General features: G+C 45.7%; 2 non-coding genes across 2 annotated transcripts; both read left to right on the top strand.

Annotated features, from left to right (window-relative positions):
• Positions 1–7,710: 7,710 nt before the first annotated feature.
• trnag-ucc (transfer RNA glycine (anticodon UCC)) lies at positions 7,711–7,782 on the top strand. Its single transcript has one exon. It is a non-coding gene; the product is annotated as a tRNA-Gly (tRNA).
• Positions 7,783–9,268: 1,486 nt separating this feature from the next.
• trnag-ucc (transfer RNA glycine (anticodon UCC)) lies at positions 9,269–9,340 on the top strand. Its single transcript has one exon. It is a non-coding gene; the product is annotated as a tRNA-Gly (tRNA).
• Positions 9,341–10,914: the final 1,574 nt, after the last annotated feature.

The raw sequence follows: 10,914 nt of genomic DNA, 5'->3' as shown, positions 1-10,914 counted from the left end.
GCAGTTTCTTCTCCGGTAACGCACAACGAGACGCTGCCGGTAGCGTTGTGGTGCTCTGTAGTTCGAAGACGGCCGGGCCAACGGACACACTGTGACTCTGAATAAATCGGCCGTCATTTTTCAGGAACATGACAGACCTCCGCAGCAGCATTCATCCCGATTTCGAGCACAATAAGCAACATTTCAAGCCGTCAGACACTGAAGCAGGTAGTTTCTGTTGTTGTATTTTCTCGCAGCCTCCTTCCTGCAGGGGGCGGTGTAAACCATCCGTCACTGTCTGCAGCACAGCAGCTTCCTGATGGTTGTAATGAAAGCAAAGACTCACAGTTCTCAAACAGCAGGAAGTGTTGTTGTTGGAGGCTCATGCGGCGTCTCGGCAAGGTCCAAAACGAAGCGAGCAGGAAGTGTCGACTGAGACGAGACGAGTCTACGGCCACGACAGAACAATGTGTTTATCCAGCAGGAAGCCCATTTTATGAGAATCAGAGCTTCAAGCTTCTTCCACTGCTACGACAACCCAACCTGATCCTCCACTCACATGAAAATCCAACAGTCTTAAATCAGAGAGTTCTGGAAGAGTTATTTTCTCCTGGAACAGATCGCTTCAAATTTTTCTCTAAAACAAGAACTTTCTTCTGTTTCTTTCTGATGTTGCTGAACGTAAGAATCTGATCTGCCCGCACAAACCGGTGGGTCAGTCCCTGCCGCTGCTGTCTCTGAGTCTTCTGATGGTTCTAGAGGAAGACGTGGCGGCAGCTTTTCAATCTGACGCCACCGCAGCTCATCTCTTCCCAGAACTGTGAGAATCAAGGTGAGGGACGACTTCGGCACTCTGCTTCAGTTTCATCTGTAGAAACTGAAAATGCTGTGAAGGGTTTCAGGATCCCGGCTGAAGGAATTAGACCATCAGACATAGTTCCTGGAAATAATCCAAACCTGCCTGAAATCAGTACTTACAATGATAATGTAAAAACAATTTAATGAAATACAAACATGATTAGAAAACATTTCAATTATTTAAAAGATCAACAGTAGATTCCCAGGACTCTAAAACACTGGACGTTCTGTAAAATCAGCAGTGAGGAGAGTTAGAAAAGACAAAATAATCAAAGCCAGGGTAATATTTACCAGTTTATTACAATAAAACTTAAAAAAGTTCAATCAGTCCATGAACAACTTCAACTTCAACTAGTCCTTCATCTTTTCAGCAATCAATTGATTAAGATTAGTTAAAATGCAGCAACTTAAAACACAGTAAACAAATGGACTAAAATACAAAGCAGGATTATTAAAACGTGCATAAAAATCCTCATGAACTTCTGACTCTGTCACATGAGAAACGCTGTCGGTTCAGCTTGATAATGAAATGTTCTGTGAAGCCAAAACGAACGAAAAACCCCCCACTTTAATATGATGTTCCAAATAAGTTCTGCTCTAGTTCTTCTGCCAGTGGAGCTGTAAACAGAGAATAATCACCTTTCTCTATTTTAACAAATAATGAAGTCAGTCATGATTCACGTCATTACATTGATATATCTCTATATTCATATTTAAGTGTGTATATATGAATGTAATATCCAGCGTTTTATATCTGTGAGTTTTCTATCATGTTTGCTTGTTCTCTGCTGTCTGTCGTCTTCTACATTCGAGCTGTCTGGTCTCATCCGTACCTGCAGTTTAACTTATGCAATAAGAGGCACACGATGCTGCGATGCTCTGAAGGGAGTCAGCTGTGCTCGGATCGCTTTGTGCCTGAGATGAAACGGCTTCAGATATGATCTCACGTTGTCTTTCTGGCTGAAGTGAAGGATGAACACTTCAGAAATCATCGGGATCCAGTGAAGCTGTATTTCAGTGGGTGATCAGTGAAGGATCAGGAAGCAAGGACTGCTTCATATATACGGAAAATGAGTCACATGACTGTGGGTCAGTGTTTGCAGGATGTTTGACGGTCTTGGACCACAGATTTCAAGTGCCTGTCAATGTTGCACAGGAGGCGTGAGAAGTCTTGACCATATAAATATGGGGTGTTTTCACTGTGCTCCAATCATTTTGTCACCAGATGTCAAGCAGAACAGCAGAAGTGCAGGAGCGGCTGCAGGAGGACGCTCTGAAGGCTCGTTCCCCACACTTTTTCAAATGTTTTTTGACGTCTTTCAAATTCAAGCAGCATGTTCTTCATGTTTACACTTGAGCATTTTGTTGTCATATTAATCAGACTGGATTTTAATAAAACTGCTCCAGTTGCAGAGTGAACGCTGATTTGTGAATCTTCAGATGCACACTAAAGCTTACGGTTTAAAACCGAGTCTGGAAAACATCTCAGCAGTCTGGTTCTGTTTGGTGTGTGTTTGTGCAAACAGACTCTGTTTGCACAAACACACACCAAACATTTGATTAAATTGAAATATCTCTGTTTAACAGAGATATTTCAATTTAATCAAAAAGAATTTTTAACATCTAAACTGTCTAGTCTCAGTCTCATTCCAGCTTCATGCCCACTTCCTGAGTTCAGGGTTACGCTGATCAAATATTTACACAGCCACACAAAGTTCCAACTGAAACTCACATCAGTTTAAATTTTTTTCTTCCTAAACCTGCTTAATATCAGGACGGACAGAGAAAACAGAGAGCTCAGCGGTTCAGGATGTGAAGACGGCCTCTGGAACATCAATGGGTGCCTCTGATAAACACAATAATTTTATCATGGGAAATTGTATCTTATTGACGCTGGATGGATCTATATTTGGGCAAAACAAGAAATCCGTCTGACTAATCAATACAACCTCCAATTCTCTGCGATCACACATCCATCCAAGACCATTTTGTATTGATCTCATTGGAGATTTTAACAATTTCCAGTGTGGGATGAGTCGCTGCGGCCGACCAATGCCAGCCAGTATTTTTGGCTTCTGCGCCTGATTAGATTTGGGTTTTTCTCAGGTTGGTGTTGTTGTTGTTGACTTGGGGTTTGAAAAAGCATGGAGGAGCTGTAGTGCTCTGCAGTTTGGCTCAGGAAGTCAGCCCCGGGCCTAAAGCTGCATCACTTTCCCAACAGAATATGGAGAGTGAGTTCTTACCAACTAATTGTTGCCTGAGGGGGAATTTAGGGAGATTTTCTTCCAGAACATGAAGCCGTTTGCCAAAAAATTCACTTACCCTGTAGTGCCTCCGCAATTCTTCAACAATCTGGCGCCCTGTCTGCTCTGTGTGGAAGCTGGAGCTGTCTGCCTTTTGGGGATTCATCTGAATAGAGCTCACATGTTTTGCATTTTCAGTCTTTCACATAACAGTAAAGAACAAATCAGTGTTGATTTGTGGTTCCACTACCACGACTTCGTTAATATACATCACCTGGCCTCCATCTGTCACCGTCAGTCCTCTGTACTGTTATCTGACTGTGGGGAGCCGGAGCCGGATCCGGATCCAGAGCCGGTCCCAGCTGGCTGTGGGGAAATGCAGGGTCCATCCTACACAGCCCATCACAGGGGAGTCACACACTCACAAATGGAGTTTTTCAAGGTAGTGAAAGAAAACCAGCATACCAGGAGAAAACTGGCTGAAGTAAAACTCAAACCCGGGAGATTCTTGTGAAATGATGCTGTCCGATACACGACCGTTTACCAAGGAGAAACTTTTTCAGAAACAAAATAATCAACATCAACACAGTGCACATTCACAACCGGCATGTTTTGTTAAGAAACCAGAGAGAAAAGTCATACAGGAACTAGAGTAATGTACAAACTTAAAGAAAAGACTCAACCTGAACCCAAGACGTCTTGATCCAGAATAAGGCTCCGTTTATATCACAATGTTTTCATCGAAAACGTGTCGTTTTTGTATTTAACTTTCAGAAAAAAGTTTTGCATTTAGGTGGGAACACTTTGAAAGTACTGTCCGTCATGAAAACGGCAGAAACACTGAAAACAGCGTAATTAACACACCAGGACTTTTTACGGCTGTAGTGCACATGCAGGGTATGTTGTTTTTTTTTTTTTGTTAAAGCTGCATTTTCCCACATTTCCACAGAAAGTGTTGTGAAAAAGTTGTATTTTCAGTCACTCTGAGCACTATTATCACCCAAAAACTCAACACAAGTTCTGCATTTTCACATGGAAATGTTGTGGAATCAGTCAGAGTTCCAATCAGTATTACCTACCTGGGAATGATTTCTACATTATATTTGTGATATGGATCACAACCTCTTGACTATATCTCCCATTGTTCTGCCCCATCATCCTCTAGAAATGTATTTCTTACCTCCGTGCTGCTGGCATGCTTTGTTTTCTCATACAGAATGTACTTATTGATTCCTTCATGATCTGTTTACAGAACCTGTCTCATCCATTTTAACATCTTAACAGACTCACAGAATCCTAATCCCGTTCTCCTCCAAGTGGTTTTGACCGTCTGTTCGTGATGGACGTATGCGTCAGTGAAACCATGTCTCAAAGGCACCTTGTTGACTTTTTATCAGTCCTGAAGTTAATGTTGTTGTTTTTTTAATGGTGTCTTTTTTTTTTTTATCTGTTAGACATCACAGACACACATGAAGACGTTTCATGTGAAAAGTGTAGTCTGATCTACGGATGCTGGGCCAAACTCATCTGTGGTACGATCCACCTGCCATCTATCAGCAGAGCGTCAGTCCCGCGCTGTGGGCTCTCCATGAGGAATTAAACCCAAAGCAGGAGGAATAAATGAAGTTAGGAGAAAGAAATGGGGCCGGCTCTGCGATCTGTTTCTGAGATTCGACTTTATTAGCAGCAGGTTTCTTCCCGCAGAATCAGTTTGGGAAGAAAAAGAAATGTTTCTATCAGGAGTTCCCCAACTGAAAGATGCTTCAAGTCTGCAAATAAAAAGTGAATCCACTCTACTGTAAACGCACCGGATCTTTTTGAAGAGTGCGTCTTGTTTCCACATAGTGATTCTGGAGTCTGTAGCATTCAAATGCAATTTGTTCGAGAGGTTTTTCACTTTCCGCAATTTCCTTCAAGTAATAAACCTCAAAGCCGTGCTGTCGGGGTGAGCTTGTAAAAAGATTCATAATGAAACAGCTGAAGGAGAAGGTTTTTGGACATTTCACTATATCTTGCATCAGAATGTTTCATTAAAATTTGCTTTATGTTGAGATTTCGGGGGGTTTGGGGGTTTTTTTGGTAGCATTTTTTTTTTTTTTTTTGCAAAACATTTTCATAATTTATAATCTACTCCACACCAAAGTAAAACGTTTCTTAAGTTGGTGTTCCTAGGCCTCCCAAACGGTATCAAAGAAGACGCAACCCCCCCAAAATGGAGCACCAGTGGGTCTACGTTGGACCTGCAGGTATGTGCTGTGCTCTGCAGTGTGAGAAGTGTCTGTCACATACTTTGTTGTATTTCAAATGGAACTTTTCCAAGTTGGCTTCCTGGGGTCACTTACGGAAAACGCTCCTTCAGAGGACACTCTGCACGGCTGAAAGCAGTGTGGGTTGTAGTAATGGCTGCTGTTTGGTGTTTATCGCTGTTGTGAGTGCATTTTATTGCATATATTTCGATTTTTTTTATCAATAATGGTGACAGCAAGTGGTGTTTTATTCTAGGATTATGTAACAACAAATGCCCCATCTGCCCTGTGTGCTTATTTGACAAAAAATTTAAATAAGCAGATAATAATAAATGTGTTTTATTCAAGCTGGACTGGCATTTTTCCCCACAAATATATCAACCTGTTTTACATATTATCCTCTTGCTACTATATCACATTGAACCAGGGTTTAATCTGTCGAGAAACCACAGGAGGTTGTTTCTGATGGAGGGTTGGAGTGCTGCCATTATTATAATAATAATCCAATATACTTTATATCCTACAATTATGAAAAATAGTAAAGCTATTAAAACAAAATGTCTTCATTCCTGTTCTTCTTGCAATAAACCATGATTAAAAAAGGGAGAATTGAGGTTAAATTTAATTTTATTGATATCAGAGTCATTTTTTTTTTTTGCAAACTAAATGTAAAGGACAAATTACTATAAGACTGGAATCCTGGGAATTCACAGCAAGGCCGATGCAAGCCTTGAGGAGCACTTTGAATGAAAATTTAAAAAATGGTAGCTATATATAAAACCACCATCTGTTATTCCAGTAATGGATCTAATTTGTTCATTTCCTTCTTGCTTTGTCAGACGTTTGCTTTTTCATCCACATATGATAAACGAGTGAAACATGAGCGCCTGACTGTAGTGCTGTGATCCCACCTGGAGGTTTCTCAATGACAGTGTGCATAATGCCGGTTTAATTTTTAACCCATCCAACTCTGTGGATTGGCTTTATCAGCTCGACTGCATAGAAGGAGGCTGGCAGGTTTTCCCACAGAACAGCTCCACGCCACGTTGATTCATGACTGATGTCCATCATATCTCCGCACATCATCCGGCTGGTCAATCGCAGCGAGCTGAACAGCGAGCTTGCATTCAGCTTCTGTGTGTGTTTTCTGTCGTTGTGTGGAAGTGTGCCAAAGGTTCATTCCTGCAGCAGCTCGGCGGGAGAACGGTGGCCCCTCACCAAATGAAAGGATCAATCACAAACACAGCAGGGGTATTTTTAGACACCGATCAGTTCAGTGCTGCAAAGCAGGATGGATCAGAAAGGGACTGCTGAGGAAAAAATGAGACATGTTAAAAATAAAAGTAAATAAGTGCAGGGAAATCAACGTTAAAGCTTCAGTGACCGTGAGAATAAAATAAGGGCTTAATTCTAAAGAACCATAGACTCCATGACACGTAAATAACTATTATCATATTTTTAATCATTCTGAAGTTTATGTAACCATATGTTTCAATTTACAGTGAACTGGTAAAAATATGAATAAGATTTTGAGAAAATATCATGTCTCCAGAGGGGAGAGTGAAGACAAAGTTAACATATTATGGAAACTTTGGATTGGAATGACGGTCAGTTAGGCTCTGACAGCAAAACGTTTCTTAAGTTGGTGGTCTAGTGGTATTCTGCATTTGGACTCCGTTCAGGTCTCATCTTGTTGGGTATAAGCCTGCTGTCTGGAATTCAGTTCCAGTGGAACGATCGTTGTTGTGTGGTTGCACTCTCCGCCTTCTCTCCACTCTTTGTTGTTTATTTACCTGCTTGTTCACTTTCCCTTAGGGGACAACCCAAATGGATGATGACGGACTGACCTTTGGTGGACTCTCTACCCCCCGAAGGAAGGGGTGATCGAAAGGTGATCGGAAGGCACGGAATCACCAAGACTGAACCCCCCGCAGTGTCCAATTCTTGACTTCTGTGTTACTCACACCACAGCGCATCCATACCGAACACCATGTTCAAGCAGTGGTGTGTCCATAAGTATAATCTGATGTGGCCTCAGTTCCCGTGTCGTCATGTGGGGTTATTGGACGAATGGCTGACTGGTCACTCCCGCTGCTCTGGCCTTATCTAAGTTGATCCCTGGATCCTCAGCTTGCACGTCCCGGAGGACTACCGACTATATATCTGACCCAAAGTCCGTAGGATGTTCTCTTTTTTATCTCTGTGCAGGAGTATTCGCCAGCCGTCTGGAGTGTCGATTCCAGTGGAAGGATCGTTGTTGTGTCATTGCACTCTCCTCCGTCTCTCCACTCTTGGTTGTTTGTTTCCCTCGCACTCTCTGTCTCTCGTCCCACGTTTCTGTCAAGCCCCGTTTCAGGAATGACAGAAGGCCCATGGCACAAGTGGCGATGGTGGTATAGTGGTGAGCATAGCTGCCTTCCAAGCAGTTGACCCGGGTTCGATTCCCGGCCATCGCAACGTGGGATGTATTTGTTTGTGTCTGTTTACCGCACCACTGAACCTCAACATTCTGTGTGTGGGTTGGCATCCAGTGACTGTGTGATTTCAGCAGCGAAGCCATGATGTCTGCACATGGATTCCACAGTGTGACTTTTCTCTCTGAGTCTTGTCACACAGCGGGCTGCTCAACGTCCCGAACCCCAGACACAGAGACTGGATCGTGGGATGTGGAAGGAGCCTGAGCTTGTGAGGGTGGCTGAGAGATACCGTCTCGATCCAGTGGTGCTCACCTCCACACACTGTCTGGGCTCTGCAACGCAACCTCTGGAGAGGGACTGGAATCCACTTTTCGGGAGTGGCCCACGGTGACAGTGGCACGCTGGTGTGGAGTCGCTTAAAGCCCCATGGCTCAGCTGCCATGTGTTGGAGTTCACCCCAGTGAAAGCAAGGGTTGCATCTCGGCGCTTTTGGTTCTGGGTCAGATGCCTCACTGTCTCAGCCTATGTCTTCTTGCAGTCACTGGGTATGGTGCTGGACAGTGCTTCAACTGGCTACTCTGTTGTTCCACGGGGCTATGCCAAAATCACATGAGCAGTGACAGTAAGGCCTGAGGCGAGGTGATCGGGAGGCACGGAATCACCAAGACTGAACCCCCAGCAGTGTTCTGTTCTTGACTTCTGTGTTAGTCACACCACAGCGCGTCCATAACGAACACCATGTCCATAAGCACTGGGGTGTCCATAAGTGCCCTCGGCACATGGGTACCGTTGGCCGGAGGTCGATGATCGACTTGGTTGTTGTGGTATCTGACGTCCGGCTGCGTGTCTTGGACACCCGGGTGAAGACTGGAGAAGAGCTGTCAAGCGATCACCACCTGGTGGTGATCATGATCTGCCAGCAGAGGAGGAAGGCGGACAGACTTGGCAGGTCCAAACATGCTGCCTGTGTCCATTTAGAGCATCGGGCAGAGCCCTATGTTGGCACAGTTTTCAACTGTCCTCTCCTGCACAGCTTGTCCCAGACCCCGAGTGAGGCTTGATCCCGGGGGCCTCTCTGGCCTGCTTCTGATCTTCTCGGGGGTCAGAGGCTATATTTGCACGACCACGTTCATCTTGGCACACTCTGCACACTTTATAATCCGATGTGGCCTCAGTTCACGCGTCGTCATGTGGGGTTATTGGACGAATGGCTGACTGGTCACTCCCGCTGCTCTGGCCTTATCTAAGTTGATCCCTGGATCCTCAGCTTGCACGTCCCGGATAACTACCAACTATATATCTGACCCAAAGTCCGTAGGATGTTCTCTTTTATATCTCTGTGCAGGAGTATTAGCCGGCCATCTGAAGTGTCGATTCCAGTGGAAGGATCGTTGTTGTGTCATTGCACTCTCCTCCGTCTCTCCACTCTTGGTTGTTTGTTTGTTTCCCTCGCACTCTCTGTCTCTCTGCCCACGTTTCTGTCAAGCCCCGTTTCAGGAATGACAGAAGGCCCATGGCACAAGTGGCGATGGTGGTATAGTGGTGAGCATAGCTGCCTTCCAAGCAGTTGACCCGGGTTCGATTCCCGGCCATCGCAATGTGGGATGTATTTCTTTGTGTCTGTTTACTGAACCTCAACCTTCTGGTTGTGGTTTGCCATCCAGTGACTGTGTGATTTCAGCAGCGAAGCCATGATGTCTGCACATGGATTCCACTGTGAGACTTTTCTCTTTGAGTCTTGTCCTGGGTGGCTGACCAGATGAAAAGCAGGTCAAGAGCCCCTTTTTGGGAAAATGAAACAAGGACCGCAACGCCGGCTGGTGTGGTGCAGCATTGGAGCCAGGCCGTTTTTTGGGTTCATTCGCGAGCGCCTGGTGACCTTGCCTTTGCTCATGGTTCCCCGTAGGGGTCAGCCCAAATGGATGACGAGGGACTGACCTTCAGTGGACTCTCTACCCACCTAAGAAACCGTAGGGGCCTGGTGCAGTCGGCATTGGGTGGAATTACACAGCGGGCTGCTCAACGTCCCGAACCCCAGACACAGAGACTGGATCGTGGGATGTGGAAGGAGCCTGAGCTTGTGAGGGTGGCTGAGAGATACCGTCTCGATCCAGTGGTGCTCACCTCCACACACTGTCTGGGCACTGTCTGCAACGCAACCTCTGGAGAGGGGCTGGAATCCACTTTTCGGGAGTGGCCCACGGTGACAGTGGCACGCTGGTGTGGAGTCGCTTAAAGCCCCATGGCTCAGCTGCCATGTGTTGGAGTTCACCCCAGTGAAAGCAAGGGTTGCATCTCGGCGCTTTTGGTTCTGGGTCAGATGCCTCACTGTCTCAGCCTATGTCTTCTTGCAGTCACTGGGTATGGTGCTGGACAGTGCTTCAACTGGCTTCTCTGTTGTTCCACGGGGCTATGCCAAAATCACATGAGCAGTGACAGTAAGGCCTGAGGCGAGGTGATCGGGAGGCACGGAATCACCAAGACTGAACCCCCAGCAGTGTTCTGTTCTTGACTTCTGTGTTAGTCACACCACAGCGCGTCCATAACGAACACCATGTCCATAAGCACTGGGGTGTCCATAAGTGCCCTCGGCACATGGGTACCGTTGGCCGGAGGTCGATGATCGACTTGGTTGTTGTGGTATCTGACGTCCGGCTGCGTGTCTTGGACACCCGGGTGAAGACTGGAGAAGAGCTGTCAAGCGATCACCACCTGGTGGTGATCATGATCTGCCAGCAGAGGAGGAAGGCGGACAGACTTGGCAGGTCCAAACATGCTGCCTGTGTCCATTTAGAGCATCGGGCAGAGCCCTATGTTGGCACAGTTTTCAACTGTCCTCTCCTGCACAGCTTGTCCCAGACCCCGAGTGAGGCTTGATCCCGGGGGCCTCTCTGGCCTGCTTCTGATCTTCTCGGGGGTCAGAGGCTATATTTGCACGACCACGTTCATCTTGGCACACTCTGCACACTTTATAATCCGATGTGGCCTCAGTTCACGCGTCATCATGTGGGGTTATTGGACGAATGGCTGACTGGTCACTCCCGCTGCTCTGGCCTTATCTAAGTTGATCCCTGGATCCTCAGCTTGCACGTCCCGGATAACTACCAACTATATATCTGACCCAAAGTCCGTAGGATGTTCTCTTTTATATCTCTGTGCAGGAGTATTAGC

This window comes from Salarias fasciatus, assembly GCF_902148845.1.
Source record: "Salarias fasciatus chromosome 7 unlocalized genomic scaffold, fSalaFa1.1 super_scaffold_4, whole genome shotgun sequence".
NCBI classification, from domain to species: Eukaryota; Metazoa; Chordata; class Actinopteri; order Blenniiformes; family Blenniidae; genus Salarias; species Salarias fasciatus.
This window is presented reverse-complemented; position numbering and strand designations above follow the sequence as displayed.